The sequence below is a fragment of the Haemaphysalis longicornis genome, unplaced genomic scaffold, assembly GCF_048455015.1.
Source record: "Haemaphysalis longicornis isolate Haplotype H1 unplaced genomic scaffold, Haemaphysalis longicornis Haplotype H1 scaffold_3, whole genome shotgun sequence".
Taxonomy (NCBI): Eukaryota; Metazoa; Arthropoda; class Arachnida; order Ixodida; family Ixodidae; genus Haemaphysalis; species Haemaphysalis longicornis.
In genome coordinates this window covers 210,693,229-210,711,182 of record NW_027526335.1, presented here as the reverse complement: position 1 = coordinate 210,711,182, position 17,954 = coordinate 210,693,229, and the positions used below count along the sequence as shown (strand labels likewise).

The 17,954-nt window shown below is 48.0% G+C and overlaps 1 protein-coding gene across 1 annotated transcript in view; it reads left to right on the top strand.

Annotated features, from left to right (window-relative positions):
• The first annotated feature begins 664 nt into the window (after positions 1 to 664).
• The window catches only part of LOC144175943 (very long chain fatty acid elongase AAEL008004-like), a 163,604-nt gene continuing 146,314 nt past the window's right edge, over positions 665 to 17,954 (top strand). The window contains exon 1 of the mRNA XM_077705014.1: positions 665 to 848. The gene's annotated coding sequence lies outside the window, so the exon portion shown is untranslated. The remainder of the gene's footprint in view (positions 849 to 17,954) is intronic.

Below are 17,954 nucleotides of genomic sequence, written 5' to 3'. Positions count from 1 at the left end.
AAACCAACTTTGTGACGGACGGACGGTGCCCTAAAACGAGACAAAGTGCAGCCAACGTAACGAACAACCCTACCAAAGCAGCATTTACTACATCGTTAAGTAGCGCTTGAAACAGGACGAAAGCAGAGAAGACACGGAGAAAGCAGACAAGAAAGCAGAGATGCCACGGCTGACGCAATGTGTCAGCCTAACGTCCGTGGCATTACATGAAAAGAAATTTCTTATCGAATGCATTAGCTTGGGTGTTTTGTGGGTTGTTTGTTGAATGTGAACATTGTAATCTTGTGTTTATCGAACCGTTATCCTGTAACCATTGTAATCTTGTGTTTATCGAACCGCACATTCGAGGGGTTGACATGGGCATGCGTTCATTCTGAGTATATTTATTTCTGTTTACGCGTAATAAAAACAGTTGCGAGGCAGCGCCGTCTTGTGTGTCTTCTCTGCTTTCGCCCTGTTTCAAGCGCTACTTAACAATATATCAACACCAACTAGCCGAACTGTCAATTTTACTGAGCATTAAAATGGCGCTACACATTCTGACAAATTGTTCCGATGGCCTGAACTCGGTTCCTGCCACAAAGCACCCTTCCGACAGCCGGGTACTTCCTTCCGATGGGCGAGCTTTGCGAAGGAGCTACCCGTCAAGCCGTCGCTTTCCGTGGCTCGTTGTGCGGGCGTGCGTCAGCGCGCATTCGTGCCGGTGAGGGGCTTCCCCCGGCGGAGCAGTGGCACGGCGTGCAAGTTGGCGCCGAAAGGGAAAGTCGACCCTCGCCCCGAAGAAAGTTGGCCGCCTCCGCCGCCGCACACGGCTGCCGGACGCCGCGGGTGAAGGCTGACGAGGACCGGTGAGTACCGGACGCTCTCTGCGTGCCTTTGGACGGATAAGCTCACTGCGCTCTTTCGGATTAGGGGGCTTAAAACTGCCCCTGGGATATGAGGCGCGTCGTAGTGGAGGGTTACGGATTAATTTCCACACCTGCAGGGATATCTAACGTGCGCTGCGCTTTCGCTTTCTGCTTCCATCTGAAGAGCAGCCACCGCGGCCGGAGTCGAACCCGCGTCCTTGGGTTCAAGAGCACAACGCCTTAGCTACTGAGACGCGGTGGCGGCTCACGCGCACTGCGCTTCTGCAAGCGCAGGATGTGACTTCGGAACTTTCGTCGACCTCGGTCGACGAAATCGAGTCGACGAAAATCGACGCTTTCGTCGACCTCAATGTGACTTCGGAACTTCGTCGACCTGATAATGCCGCGGGATATCGAAACAGCGGATAGGAGAGATGCTTGATCAAAGAATAAACTGCCGCCCTGTCGAAGCGACAACGATGGGGCAACGCGAAGCCTTCCGAAATCAAGTCCAACGCCGAACGAACGAACCCAGAAGCAAATGCGCCATATTTAAGATGACCAGTGTGGTAGTAAGGCGATTACTACCTCATGTGTATGGCAAGGTTACTCTAGTAAGGTGGTGTGATTGGTCCGCTCGCCTCTGCGTTGGTTCGTGCGGAGTTGAACCTGATTTTGGAAAGCGTCGCGTTCCCCATTGTTGTCGCTTCGACAGGGGGGCAGTTCATTTGCTGTAATATTGCACCCCTCTCCAAAACTAAATTGCTTGGACGGGGCCGGCATGGTCCAGTGGGATATAGCGTATTTGCTCGTTTCTAAGAGCCCCTTTTTTCCACGGTCGCGATGTCCAAAGTGAAGGGGTGCTTAGATTCGAAAAACCTCAATAACCCCCCGCCCTTAACCTTTTTTTATTTTTTTTTTGCAGTCGTATGTCGACGTGGCGGGAGCAAGGAATAAAGTTGCATTTGTCAAAACATTTAATGAAAAGTGGCTAGAGACAACGAACCCGCCGCTTACTTCTGATACCCAGTCAACCTCACCACCATTCCAATCCGTTGTGCCTCTCGGGCTGGCGCGCCTTGTAATTGATTTGATTGATTTTAGGGTTTAACGCGCCGACGCAACGCAGGCGATGAGGCGCGCCGCAGTGGAGGGCTCCGGATTAATTTTGACCACCTGTGGACGTTTAACGTGCGCCGAAATCTCGTACACACGGCCGTTTTTGCTTTTCGCCTGCATCAGAAAAGCGGCCGCCGCGGCCCGGAATCGAACCCGCGAACTTGTGTTCGGCAGCGCAACGCCTTAGCCACTGAGCCACCACGGCGGGTCTGGCTCTCTTATAACCCAGCAGGTGGTCTTCTGTTCCGTTGCAGTGGTTTTCAATTGAAAACTTCATAAATGGCTTGGCCAGAATGTCAACTCGGACCTGCTTCCACGCCTCGGAAACTTACCTCTCGATAGTTGCTTAGAAAAGGCGGTGCTTGATTCGCATGCAAACTTTTTTCCCAGTTTTCTCCCCGACAGTAGGGGAGGGTGTTCAGAATCGGGGGCTGCTTAGAATCGGAAAAATACGGTACGTCGGCTTCATAACTCTTAACTACTCTGGTTTCGTTCCAACCACGGCACACACTTTAATTTTTCTTCACGTACGATCATCATCATCGCCAGAGAAAGGTTGTATGCCTGCAGTGGGTTTTGGGTGGACTGCAGACGACATCAGTGAGAGGTTGACAGCTTCACTTAAAAAGAACGCGTGCGCGGTAGGGTAGTCGGCGTATTCGTGTGAAGCAGCGTCCAGCGCGGTAGCTTAGTTCTGAGCGAAAATCTTTCATGGGCAGGGTGTATATTCCTACTGCGTCATCGTACAGTTGAACTTCATTATCACGAACAGTGATATAGAGCGAATTATCGGCTATAGCGAAATAAATACAAACTTTGGTTGGCCACGCTTTATTTCAGTGACACCTATTCTTTTTATAATGTAACCGGGACCGCAACAGCCGCCCGTGATATCGGCTGTAACGAAGAAATATTTGAGAAACGCTGAGAATCTTCTTGGAAAAACTCCCGACATCCAAAACTGCGAAAGTAAAAAAGTACCCTTCGGGCGTGTAGACTGCGGAAATTTTCCTCTTGCTCAGTGCTATCAAAATCCAACTGACGAAGTCACATCCGACTTCAAATAAATGAGAACGCAGGCTTTGTTTTGCCAAACAGGCATTGTTCTGCTTTAATTTCGTGTTCCCATGTACTGGCTCAGTTAGTTTGAAATGCCACAGGGAGACGGGTGAGGATCACCTCCTTTATAGTGGGTTCTTAGCGTAGCATGTGGTGTTTTTGTATCTAAGAATTTTGCGCTAGCCAGATTGCCGATTTGTTAAAAGCGATTTTTGCCCCACTTTTACAACGAATATCGGATATAACGGACAAATTTACTGCCCCGACACTACATCGTTATAACCAGGTTCGACTTGGCACAATAAGCTCAATTTTCCAAAACGAGGAACAAAATATTTTATACCAGTCCAACAGGCAAGCATCATTTTCAGCGGGTGATGTAGGCGCTAACGGAGTAAAGTAAGAACGCGTTAAAAGCAGTGTTATAAAAAATAGGGCACTTACATTTATTGAAGAATAGAACTTTCGTAAGGTCGCCTGCAAAAAAACAAGAAAAAGAACGTTTCCACAATGCCAGAGCCCACAGTCAGCAATTTTGGGGTCCTACGCGGCTTTCTTCAGCTTATTCGGTGACCCCTGGGCAGTGGCGGACACGGCCATTGCGCCAAGGGGCCAAGCAAGTAGCCCCAGAAGCTTGCGGTGCATGCCACCCCTTCTTCCTTAGACGAGACATAACTGCGCGAAAGGTTGACGGACTTACGAAGGCACACCGGACGGGCCGTGCGTCCATTGTGCCATCCTGTCAAAAGGTCAACCCTCCGCGCACTTATGTCTTTAGCCGAGTTCCAACGCTCCCAACAACATATCCCTCTCCCCTAATTGCTTGCCATGCCCCCACCAATACATTCCGCCCATGCCCGCCCCCCTCAAGAGTTCACTGCGGCTCGCGTTCCTTGGACACGGAAGGCAGCCTATCCCGGTTACCGCTCGTTCGTGACTACCGGAGACACGCACACCTGAGACGTTCAGCGTAAGCACGCGGTGTGCCCTTGAGAGCGCGCACGATGCAAACAACGGCCCGCCCGTCTCTTTGCTTCGCTGTATTTCCGGGTCCCATACAGGCCCGGCTGTCGGGACGGAGAAACGAAAAGAAGAAAACGCGCCGAATTGCTATTTCAAAAGAAATGATCGCTGAAACTCAGAGATCATCAACTTGATTACCTTCTCGTCCATGGTACGGCATCCCCAGCTTTGTTACTAAAAATTCTGACCGTCCTGGAACCTAGTAAAGTCGTTAATGAAAGGGATACCTGGCATAGAGCAAGGAGTGGACCAGGATATGAACACTGTAAAAATGGGTTCGAGAACTGTGGTAACTTTTTCTGCAATTCATTTTAGAAAGTTACTACCCATGCATTAAATTTGATAGGTTCCATGGCTCTGGAAACTTGTTGAGCCATGCGCGAAACGTGAAACTACGTGCAAAGCAAGACTTCACCCTTAATGATCGCTGGGCGAAAATTCTTCGCATTAAACTGAACAAACCCAGAGTAATAGTTTCTGAAAGAACTGTGCTGAGCCGGAACGCTGCACATGGGGATATCAAACGAAGCGCTCTATATCGCGCAAAATTATCTCTATGAATGCAGAAAAAAATACACGGAGTTTTGCAATCTTCAAATGTCGTATACCAACTTGGAAATAGTAACCTTCGAATTCACTGGGGTGAGCCAACGTAAAAACTTACAATATCACTGTGAACCTCAGGAAATCATGGTGGCTTTTTTTTTCGTGGAGTTTGGAGTTCAAATTTTTGTTCGGTGGAGTTTAGCTTAGCGCGCTCTCCTGTCGATAGCTTCGGCGAGCAACATGATTCGAGAAAAACCTTTTCCCGCATAATCCGTCGTGGTGCGTCAGTTTAGCCCAATGTAGTGGTTCCACGCGACTCTTTGCAAGACACCGACGAAGTGCTTCAAAGCCTGGGTTTCGTTGTTTACGCTGTCAATGGCTCACAGGCAACCAGTCTTCAGGATTGCGGTGCTGGTTGTCCCGTTCATTTATTGTAATCGTTTAGTACATACGGCAGACCGCAACACGTGGTCGAAGCAGAAAGGGAAATTTGGAATCAACCTATAGGCAAAACGGTAAACACACGCTGTGTTACAACGCGGACATATATAAACAACAAAATGAACAGAGCGGCGAAAACTGCAAAATTCTACATGATGGCAACGCGACCACTTACTGACGAGGAGTTCCATTAAAACACTGTATCCAAAAAAAAAAATTGGGGCAGCTTCGCCCTAGTGGCGCGAACGCTGGTCAAAGAGCGGAGCTTGTGGCCCCACCTAGCTAATTCTTGGTTCTGCTAGGCCAAGTTTTCTGCGTCGTGATATCGTCGTTGGGCCCGGAATCACAAATGAACAGCGGCTCGCTGACGTTTCGCCGCCTCTTCACCGGCGCGATATTCGGGATTGGACGGAGGTCTTCGCGTCCGTTCTAGAGTAGCGGCGCGACACACTTCCGTAAGTGACGTTCTTCTTCTTTCGCCTCGTCTTTCCTTTCGTGGGAAGCCCGGCTGTTGCAGCTCGCATGGATTTCCGAACTTGCCGCTGAAAGTTCTCCATGACTGGCAGGCTCGGATTGTTTTGCCCGCATGCTGTAACATCTACCAAATTGGACCGCGTTAGTACAGGCTACAACCGGAGGCAACCGGCTTCGCGAAATCGGCGTGTGCAACGCGAGCTTTTCTGTGCTTCCAACTTGAGGCGAAACGCGCGTGAACTGGCAAGGAGCAGAGCACTCGAGAGATCACACCACGAACACTGGGCAGTGTGTTCTCTAAGGTCAATCGGTGCCGGGGCGCATGACGTCATCGCTCGGGGAGGTTTTATTTGCGCACGTTCGCCGGCCCAACGACCAGCCTAAATAACATTCGCTGTTAAAAATGAAAATTTAGAAGCATCTGCTTTTGTGAAATATTCTGTCAAAGACTCTGGCTGGTTATGGGTTTTTCTTATTGACTGGACCATAGAAGCAATGAAGGAATAATAGCAAATTTCGCACAAGAGCGGCCTTACCCAGTCCGTTCAGGTGGGCCGCGGGTGGCAAATATATTTTCAATATGAGATAATTTCGCAGCATTGAAGCTCCTCGCAATTACCCAACATGGGCTGCTGCTATTCAGCGGCCATAGTCCGGCATGTGAACGTGTTAATTACCTACTGGCTTTTCTATATTCGTATAGACTAGCCACAGGATAAACTATATTCTCCACGAATACCTTCCGGGGGTATTTCTCGTGGAGACAGCTACATGTTTCGCTTCGTTTGCCGCGACTAGTTCCCGGGAGATGGTGTCGGCTTGGAGAAACCTTTTATCAGTCGCGGCGACCTCGTGGTGCGGCTTCTGTGCTCGAGAATTGGCCGAATCTAAGCGAACCGTTTGGCCCGTTCGTCTCTTGTCAAGGAATGCCACTTAGAGTGATCACACGTGGCCTCTGCCACGACAGAACTGCCACCCAGTATCACTGTTCGCGAGCTCGCGCTTGGAACGCCTCTCTCCTTGGTACGGCGTAGTCCGCATAACCTCTACTGCACCAGCTTACCCCTGAATTCATAGATCTATCTTACACTTGAGCAGCGAGCGTACTTCAAGCGTACTTCACTTCGTTAATGTCGTCGCTTACTATACTGTATGCAACTGTACTGTATTGTTCAAGATGCCTAATACCACCATGGAATCTGCGCCCTGTGCTCTGTGACCTGTCTTTTACGCATCTTGATAAGAACAGGGCACTAAGAATTGCGATTCAGCAGCATTTCATGTATCTGCAGGATAAATACAGGGCTGCAGAGTTTTTCACTGATGCTTCCAAAACGTTCACTGCGGTGTCTTGTGCTGCTCATGGACCCAATTTTGAAGGAGGTAGAGCCATGAATGCAAAGACAAGTATTTTTTCGGCAGAAGCATATGGCATCTTTCTGGCTGTAAATCACATAGTTGAACATAATATTCCTAAATCTATCATCTATACAGATTCGCTGAGCGTCGTCCGTGCATTATCATCCGGAAAGTCATCGAAAAACCATGTAGTTAACCTTCTTTTGAAATCAATTATGCTGGCGTATTCTTCAAACCTTGAGGTGACTGTGTGTTGGGTGCCAGGCCACTCTGGCATCGGCGGAAATGAACTGGCGGATGAAATGGCCGCCAATGCTGCACTCCGAAACACAGTAAACATAACAACACTTCCTTACACAGACCTCAAGCCACACATAAGACAGCAACTCCGTAAAACGTGGCAAGCAGACTGGAGCGAACAGACAGACAACAAACTACACGTAATAAAACCACACTTGGGACAATACACTACTGACTCACACAACAGGCACATTGAGGTTACCTTAGCTAGATTACGGATAGGCCATACACATGTGACGCACTCGCACCTGCTCACGGGTTCTCCAAGACCCCTGTGTAGCAGGTGTGGGGAGGGCCTGTCCGTAGTCCACATACTCATACAATGCAACACACTTGACACAACACGACACAAACACTTCAGAGAACTGTACAGACAACATATTCCCCTACACCCATCGTTGTTTCTGGGTGACGATGCCATGGTTTCTGTGAAACGCGTGTTTAAGTATTTGTCAGACGTGAAGTTTTTAAACCTCATTTCTTATCATGCATAATCAAATCTGGCCCTATACACCAGCCATCACCATTATCTTTTTTTTAAATGCAGAGCATTTTAGTAACTCACGATGTCACCCGCGTTGGCGTCCGTAGTCCGCACCCTACACTATATAAGGAAATAATACCTTCCGGCGCCAGGTTTCGATCACACGACTCTGCGGGCGGAACGCAAGGTACACGACACTTTACCGACTGCTCCACGGAGCCGACACAGAATGGAAGGTTACGCACGCGCCTTATATCCTTGACTCATTCAACCGTCGGCCACAGGTGCGCCCTCTCCCCCACGTCCTCCTCGCCTTCTCTCCGCTCGCAACACCCTCTCTCGCCGCGTTCGGTTCGCGTTCATGTGGTGGCGCGCTCTCGCGAAGGGCATTGGATTGGATTGGATTCGATTGGCTTGGCTTGGCTTGGATTTGGATTGGGCTGGATTAAAGTGGATTGTGTTGGATTGTGTTGCGTCATAGCCGCGCCACGTTGCGTCGTAGCCTCTCCACGTTGCGTAATAGCCGCGGCAGGGGGTTCACGGCACGTTTCACCATCGACTTCATCGACAATGTCTACGCTGGAAGACAACAATTACAACAACAACAACCAATACGTAATCCATAAGACTTGCAGGCACGCCCCCCGCGGAAATGCTCTGCATTTGATCGTGCCCCTCGCGAGGGGGATGTTTTGATTTTGATCTTACAATGTCCAGTTTACATGTTTTATACCTACCTTTTGTGGTAATCACTTTTTTTCATTAAATGACTTCTCTGGCGCTCTTTGCCCTCGTCGGCCTTGCGCCATTAAACACAAACCATCAGCATCATCATCATCAAGATGCCTAATGATCATGTGTGCTAATATGCAGAATTATTTTACTGTTGTTATCCAATTTGCATTGTCAGGTTATTTCTCTTGTATTATTGCTTAGAACAGTTTCCAACCCAGTATCTTGTAACATTTATAACTCCTTCACCGAGTGTTATCTGTGAAACAGTCAAAAACCGCACATTCTTGTTATTCATGTGTTGCTGTATGCTGTCCTTGCAAACTGGGGGCTGGAGCTGGTCAAGCTGCCAAGAGCAGCTTTTTCTTTCGCCCCCTCATGCACTACTTGGAACATGAAATAAAGATTATTATTATTATTATTATTATTAAGTCCGCTCCTCGATAGCAGGCGGCTTGAACGGGCTCAAGACGATTTCCGCGTTTTATAGACATTTGAGCGAACTTGCTTCAAGTCGTGTGGCGACTTGAGCCCAGAGGCGCCGGACGCAGTTGGGATCGAGAGTAATCGGGAATTATCTGCTTTAATATGCGATTCCACGTCACAAAACAGTCACTTTTACAAAGGCTACCCACAGTAATTGTTCAAAATGTGCTGCTTCAACAAAAAACAATTCACAATCATCTACATTCAAAGCATTACGCGTGTTTCAGACATTATTGAATGTAATTTGGCAACCCGGATGCTGGCAATCTAGCCGCGTTTAAATGTTTAACAAGTTCTTTATTCACGTACTGAGCAATGCTCACACTTTGAAGCGGAGAAGCCTTTTGCAAGCTACATTTAGCAGCACTACTGGCAGCACATTACTACGAACACTATTGAATTTTAAGACCTCCATGCACCCTCCGCGGTGGCGTTGCAGCTAAGCCGTCATGCGGATGTGCCCGAGGACGCAGCTTTGATCCCGGCCGCATTTCTGATGGAGGCGAAAAGCAAAAACGCCCGCGTGCTGGGCTTTCGGTGGCGTTGAAGAGGGTGGTCAAAATTAATCCGGGGTATACCACAACGGCACGTCTCATAGCCCATTTGTAGCTTCCAAGCGTCAAACACACAATATTTATTTTAGTTTGACCGCCGTGCGTTTCTGATACGGAATTTCTGCGTAGTTTTTTGTTTGTTTGTTTGCGCAGTCTTCTCATTTGTAACTGCTAAGTAAAGCCAATGTGCACGTTTTCGCAGCAGTAAAAAAAGGAGCTAGTACATTTTTCCCGCAGTCTACGCGCACAAGACTTCATTTTATGCACTGGACAAGAAGGAAGCACAGTCTGACTCATTGGCATCTTTTCCTCCACACTCTTCGCACAAGCCGGACGCTGAAATGGTTTTACAGGCGGGCGTTTGTTTGGCTACGCGCGCCTGTTTGGCTAGTACGTCTGTTTGGCTGCCCCTCAGTTGGTAGAACGTCCATAAGCGCGCACGGCAGCCTTTAGACACACGCCAAAGGAGCAGGAGCCGCAAGAGAAGGAATACTCCCGGGACGGCTCATTCCGAAAAGCAAGGAAGGAAGAGCTGTATTGTTTGAGGGGGCATGAATGCCCTGGTGGAGAAGGAGAGGGACAGAGCGGGAGGGAACGATCGGAAAGATACCACAATTCAGGCTTCAGTCACCTGAATTGGAGCAGATCATTTTGAAGGTTGTTTCCGTGAAGATATAGAGCGACAAAGATGGAAAACGAAGTCGTGGCTGCGATCCCATGACATCATCGGACGCCCCCTTGCGAAACGGTTCCCTGCAGATGACCAATACATGTTGCCCAGCAGAAGGAGCCGAACTCATGGGTGTCCTGGGCGCTGTCCACTCCGTCCGCGACCATTGCGACTCTCTCCCAGCCCAGAAATTTCGCATCATTACGGATTCCCACGTGCCCCTCAAAGAATTGAACAAAACATTTTCGCCTAATTATACGGCCACGACTGTATTCACTACAACTGGAAGGAATCGCCATTCCCACCGTCTCGTCCCCGGGACACACGGCTGGGGCACACGACAACCACATTCAGAAAAGCAAACAGTAACAAGGAAATAGGAATATAGTCACTCAAGTATGTGCTCTTTTCCTAAGAAAAAAAAATATACAAAACTGAGTGCTCTTTACGGTAGGCGGTATGTCGGATGGCTAACTAGTTTCTGCAATGCAACACAACTACACTACACTACACTACAACACAACAACAGTAGGGATAATTTACCTTACAACAGTCGAACGTGCATAACAACAAAAATCTCAACTATTTTTCGGCAGAATGAACTCTCCAGGATAGAAAAAGGTTAAAGGCGCGTTATCGACAGAAAGAAATGCAGACATAGACCGATTAGCACATGCCTAATTGCAACGCAGGACGTATATTGGGAGGAAAACGTTGCACTATTGAAAGTGGTAGTCGTAACAGCTAAGGCGACACATTCACTCCGCTTGCGGTAATAACCACACCATAATTAGCACCTCGCGTTCACAAGGCGACAGTGAAAACATCCATTGATAACTCTAAAAAGGCCGTCGACTTCAACCTAACTCCATTCCGAGTTGAGCAGTTACAGGCAAGGCTATGAGCAGCGACCGTGAAATTCGCAGGATAAGGATACAGTTCGATTTCGGAGCACACGGAACGAAAGAACTAAAAATATGAATGTTTCCTCTAGTCAGTATCTAGCTCTCGAGAGTGAGTAGATGGGATAATTACAGTAGCCGACCGATGGGAACGAAAAATATATAGTCCGAGTAAAAGAGCAGCCCAAAAAATCAGCCAGTCACAAAAACGCGCTTTATTTTATTTAAGTGAGAGTGAAGAAGTCGCGAATGGTTCCTTGCCTTAAATTCCTCCTTCGTGTGAGAACGCATGCTTGAATCTCTTGAAGCGTCACGTTTTCTTCGTAAACATTGGACAACAACGCCAAAGCGTTCGCAATGCCTCGCGTTGATGGTTGCGGGCGGTCGGGAGTGTCTTCGTCGGCGTCAGGGTCGCTTTGCTGCAGCGCGGTCGCTTTTCTCACATTCTCGTCGTCCGTTAGCTCCGCGTAATACACTATGTTGCTGTCCGCTGCAGCAAACTCTCGAAATGTTGCGAAAAATAACACTTGGTTACCTAGGCTTTCGTGTGAAGGCAATCCTCATTCAATACGAACGTAGCCAGGTGGTTACGATTCAAAATGGCGTCGTCCTGGAGTCGTACCGTGGCTCTGTCACAGAAAACTTTTTTCCTAAAAACCGAACTTCTGGCTTTTATTGTGTCCTAAATATCAGTTTTTCATATACATTACTACTAAGGAACAACTGGCGGTCCTTCGGGAAAGTCCGGAATATCCAGCATGTAAGAATTTTCGGAGTGCGAAAAAAAGGCCGGCTTCTGTGCAGCTTAAGCGTACTCCTTGTGACGAAATCAAATAGTTAAAGTTTAGATACAGTAGAGGCAGGTCGAAAAAGGCAGCTACGATAACAGCGGCAACCTCTCAGTAAAGCAAACACTTGACTGAAAAAGTATAAAGAATGACGAATAAGTATCATTTCGTAGTATATATTATTGCTTTTCGATTTATTTTTACTTTGGCAAACCTGTTTGTTTTCATTTCGATACTTCTGTATTGCTCGATTGATCAGGAGACCATATATAGCTTCCTTGTAGGCGTTGTGCAGTCAAACCAAATATTCCTGCTTTAATGATTTTTGTCTGTTTCCATGCGTGGGACAATATATTTACCGTTTATGAATAGATTATAAATCCCGCGCAGAATAGCCATGGGTTGGGGAGCACTCGGCCAGCACTCCCAAATAATGAAAAGGAAGCTACCGCTGTCACTCGTGAAACCAGGGGAGCGGCACGGTTTATAATCACGGGACTCATTGATCCAACGATAATTTACGCCTTGGTACGCTTTGATTTCAATACAGCGCTCACGTTCCCGCGGCCATGCGTTTTCCACCTCCTGAAAATCGACCACACATCCAGCGGTACAAGCTCCTCCGTGCTTTTTCACGAGGAGGCATCGAAGAATATGCGCTGAACTTTTGTTAGGGCTTTGTAACATGTGCCGCATTCTTCCCTCGGTACTGGAAGCCAAATTTTATTGATTGCTGAAGTACTGCGCGCTTAATCAGCCAGGTTATAACCTGTAATAGCGCCACAATCGGCAGCAAGTCCAAGAAAGAGAAACAGAAGCAGTAGATGTTTATTCGCTGCCTCTTCAGCCCTTTCTTTTATCCTTCCCCTCTTATATCTTTTCGAAGGAGGCCCCCCAAACCATTCCGGCAATTTCTAAGCCTCCCTCTCTATTTTCTATGAACAATGAACAATACAAATCCCTCCAGCGAGCGTCCGCGCGCGCCGATGTCGCGAGAGTAGGTGGGCGGGATTCGTGTGCATCCGCCCGGTGCATGCAAATGGCGCGTTGTTTCGTGCGGCCTGCGGCGGAACGGTTCGTAAACAGTGCTCGCTGTCACGCCCGGACAGAGGTGGAAACAGGTGCTGCGGCGGTGGCGGACAATGCTGCAGACGCGGAAGTGCTTAGTGCCGCTCGCACTAAGGACCCGGACTGGCCTACAAATCGCCGTGACCTGCGCCGTTTATGGTTTTTAGCTCCACGAACGAAGAGGCCGGAACCCACAGGCGGTAATGTGCGCTGAGCTGGCGCCTCTGTGCGCTTCATTTCGCCTCGGAACAATGTCGTCTCTGTTCTGGGCAGCCGCAGAGACAGCGCAGTGCATAGCGCATTCTTAGAACAGTCTAGGCGCATTGAACGCACACTAACCAAGTTAACGCAAGCTCTTCCTTAGCACAGCCCGACGACAACAACAGCCTTTTTATTTACCTCGGGAAAAAGTTTTTTTTTTTTTACAGCAAGAAAACTACGTTGTGGAAACGAGATTGTGAAAACTAGAAAACTAGATTGTGAACAAGGCACGCGTACGGGAGCCGAAACGTCTTTTTTTTTTTTTCATTTTAAACATTCTTGGTCAGTGCCAGTTTTTATTGTCATGTGTTTTCTTGACCAGACGGGTTTCTGTCCAACCCTCGATTTCAGCAAGAAAACGAAAAAGAAACATTTAACCAAAAATCGTTTCTTCTGTAGGCTTTCTCATTCTCAACAAAACGAAAAAAAAACACCCATGTAATTCCAAATACACCGATACCCTTATCAAGAAAATCCATCCATAAATAACAATTTTACACTTTTTGTCAGGAGCTTACCTAAACCGCTAACTTTAGAGCGAGATTTACTCTGTAACTTCCGAAAAACCTAACGCAGTAAGAAACTGCAATCCTCGCACCTTTGTTATTTCTTCCTTTCCTTCTTTATTTTTCTTAGTTACAACTGGTTTACTTCATTGATGTATAAACAAACCACTCCTGCTTGGTTCGCCCAAGGCGTGCAGTATTCTAGAAATAAAATAAATAATTAAAAACTTCCCTCCTCCAATACTAGGATATCACCTTGCACTACCGTCTCCCCCGCCTCTCATATCCACCCAGCACCCACACCTCTCACCAGTGGCAGGCCACCTGCTGCGAATCCTACAGACACACACTTCCCCACACCGAACGCACATGCTACACACTCACCCATACCTCTTTACTACCCCTACCAGTCCAGCCTGCACTTACAACAATTCCCTCTGCGAATACCCCGCAGACTCCTAGCCGCAACCCCCCCCCCCCCCCCCCCCCCCGTTTCCCTACTCACCTCTGGGAGTAGATGTTGCGAAACCCGCCGGCCAATTCCTGTCTACCTTCCGGGCCTTGGCGATCGCGGCGGCCCTCTGGGTCTCCTCCAATCCCAAATACCTGACCCCGAGGGACGATAAAAACGTCTTTAGATACTATGATTTTTTTTAACAAAGTTTGTTGATCGCTTCTGTTTTCTTTCCGCAATCGGTACATGCGCCAACAGCTTGAAACTTGCCTACAGAGCTCTTCGCTTCAGATCAGCCTGATGTACATTTTCAATGCAAAGCACACTATCTGCTGGCGAACTGTGAATATTACAGCCAAGCTGCTGAGTACCTAATAGAATAGACTCGCCGTTCCACACGCGTTCCACGGAGGTACAATCACCCGATCCAAATCTAACGGCGAGGATTCCAGCCCACAAAAATCAACTTTTTTCTGTGCTGTTCAATGCCGGTTTTAAGTCTGTATTTTTTTTTTTTTTGCGCATTGCTTGATTGAAAAATCCCGGGCCATCTTCATTAACGTGAAACCTGGGGAAGGGCGAAGCACGTAGTGTGTAAGTGTGTTCTTGTAGCCTTGGCGTTTTTGCCAACGGATATGAAACCGTTGGGGGCTAGAGGCATACAGCTTTGCTGTAAAAGTCTCTTGTCTTTGAAGCACGAAGCACTCTAGCGCAAGGCGTAAACGAGTGTCCCGGTGTTTTAGTACTGTGACCACATGAGACGAAGGACGTTTCACTAATTCAAAAATTTTTTCCCCGCTAAAGCAAAAACTGTTCCGACTAAACTTTCTGAAATAAACTGCGGTGGTTTGTAGAAGTGAATGCGTTGCATTTGATATTGTTACTACGAGCGCAGAAATGCGCAATTTTCGGTGCTTATGGGTCTCAAACGAGGTTGTGGAAAACGTCCACGCAGGCAAGGGAGGAGTCCGTCGCCTGGGAAAAGGCAATATATTCACATTATTTACAGAGAACCATTCAATGCACAGCCATCTTGTCGCCTCGCCTAGCCGTCTCCGCCTTCTTCTTCATCGCCTATGCGTAAGTTAGGTGCCTGCGTCGTCTTCGTCGTCATTAAAAGTTCCAACAGAGATTTTTCCAGGTTTTACAAATGTTTTCTCGCACATTTCTCTGGTTTTCAGTGTCAATATATTTTTTTCACAAATTGTTCACAATGGCGAAATTAAGAAAAAAAAATGCTTTATTGGCTGAGAGGGTGTGCTTGCATCTGCTAAAGTAGTTTGAAAATGCGCAACATCGTGTATTTTCTGAACGACGTAGAGATAGCAAAAAAAGCATTTTTTTTTAAATGCGGCTTAGGGGAGTTTAGGGCCTCACCATTATGTGAAGGAAAAAGTGATGGCGATTGAAAAAGAGGTGATTCATCACGAATTTCTTGAGAATCTTAAGTTTGATCTAAACCCTGGCGATAAAAAGGCGGCTGCAAAAATATATTTTTTTGTGCAAAAAACCTTTGAGGGTGTATCGTGGGCCACACAAACGAAAGCGCTATTTTTACTGAAGAAATCCTTGATGGTGGACTTACGGCTGGGACGTTTGGCATGGAAAGGCCCATCACCATGTTACCGTCGAGTATGTCGCCAAGTTATTGGCCGAGAAGCTAAAACTAAATCAATTGTTCTGTCTCGTCCACAGCACTTTGCGCAAGTCTCTTGTTGCACTAAAAATAACCTAGTATCTAAAGCGTCCCCCGACGGCGCTGTGCCTCAGTGCTGCAACAATGGGTAGAGTTCTATTGGACATTAAAATTTGCGAGCTTGTTCTACCATAACGTTCGGCGTGTGCCGTTTTTGTGGACAGGCTTCGTTTTAGATTCTTCACACCAAGGGCTGTAACTCGATTCCGGCACTTGCCTCGTTTATTTTTAGATGCGAAGACATCTCATTCACTCGCCTTGTCCCTGCATCCGGCGTCGGCGTTGTTGTCGGTGTCCGCCCCTCCCCCATTCTCCTCGCCGCGTGAGCTGCGTTCTCCGCCGCTCACCCCCTCTCCTCTCCGATAGCGAACACTCTGGCTGCGTTCCAATTCGCGGACAGCTTCGTAGACAGCCTACGAAGCAGTCTAACTAGACTTCTAAAGGAATACAATTGACCGGCGCCGCGGTCGCAAGCGCAACACCAGCGCAGACGACAGCGTCGTAGCAGACATGTTGAGTTGCGCAAGCCGCAGATTTCGTAACTATTATTACCGTTGTTATTACAAATGTTACGTAATTAAAAAAATAAACAAATTCATCTGCATCCCTCGTAACTAATACTAAATATTTAAATAAAGGAATAAGTGCTTTTGTTTTAACATTATTACACAAAAAGGTGCCGCTGGCGTCACTTATTAGTTTAGACAGGAAGGTAGCCTGCATCGTTGCTGACTTCGATGCTGTCTCCTTGAAGCAGTCTTCGTTGACTGCTTCGTTCGAATTGGAACGGGGCTTAACATGGCGTACTGTCCGCGTAGACGGCAACGAAGCTGTCTAAACGGTAAATTGGAACGCACCCAGTCTCTCGCGAAGGGCATTGGTTTGGATTCGATCGGCTTGACTTGGCTTGGATTGGATTTGGATTGGATTGGATTAAAGTGGATTGTGTTGGATTGTGTTGCGTCATAGCAGCGGCAGACGCACTGGCGCTGGCGTGTCCCCTCACTGTTATGCGCGCTATAAAACGCGGTGCCTGCGCCGCTCCGCTCCATCGTTCCAGCGCCGTTCCTCCGCTGTCCAACGCTGCAACGTGAACCCCCTATGCGTCGCATCTACACAGGGGTTCCCGCGAGGGGAGGTGGGAGTTTTTTTTATCTTTAGTTTCAATGAAACACTCATGGCTTAGGTTAGTTTTCAGAGTTTTATTTGATTGCTTTCTGTTCGTTCGGTTACGTTGCGTAACGTAAGGGAGAGCGAAGAAGTGACGGACGTGGCATTTTTTATGCGACACGCCCCTTGACGCTGCTTTAGTAGAGTGCTCATAGTACCTACCGATTGCACTCTTGACACAGCCTTACGATCACCCCAAGTACCCCAAAAGCCAGTTTCTCAAAGCTAACGTAATTTCACGTGTCTGTCGACGCACGATTGCACTTGACGGTAGTCTTCGTTTATTTTTATTTTTTGTAGTCAGCAAGATGTTTGCTGATCGATTTGATGACGGGTTAGGAATAGCGTTATGTTGCAACAATCGCAAACTCGATCCCTGAAGTCAAGTCAGGTCTGTTTTATACAGATCCGTAAGATCGAGGGGAGAGGCGTTCGCAGCAACGCATGCATCGAGAAGTCGCCCGAGCGTGGCGTCTGGCTCCCTTTTCGTCCAGCTGCACCCATCTTACCACACGCTCGTCAGGGCTGTCACAGCCCCTGTTTTCTTCGTTACTCGACCGTCGGAGGAACAGCCGCCCGGGGTTCACAGGGGTTCACATGACGAGATGCACTAAACCCATTACGGCCCTTCCACTCGGTGTGATGCGAGCTAAAAGAGCCACAACAGCGCGAAAGGTTGACGTAGCCTTTACAAAGGCACGCAGGCAAATATTTGTCAAACTTTTGCGCTCTTGTGTCTCGTTTAACCCGGAACACACTTGCCCAAGCGCACATTATTGCGCCACCATCCACACCCTTCGCCAAGCGGGATGAGAGAGTCAGCCCCATCCTCCCCAGTCGACGGGGCCACTCCAGTTTTTCGAAGCAACCAGGTGCGCGTGAGCATGCTTCGTTCATTAAAACACACGTTTTATTGTAGAGCGCACATGATCTGTGTACCCGAAAGGCGCCCTCACCATGGCGCTGCAAGCGGCATAATAACTGCATGGGAGCCGTCAAAGGTGAATCTTGGTC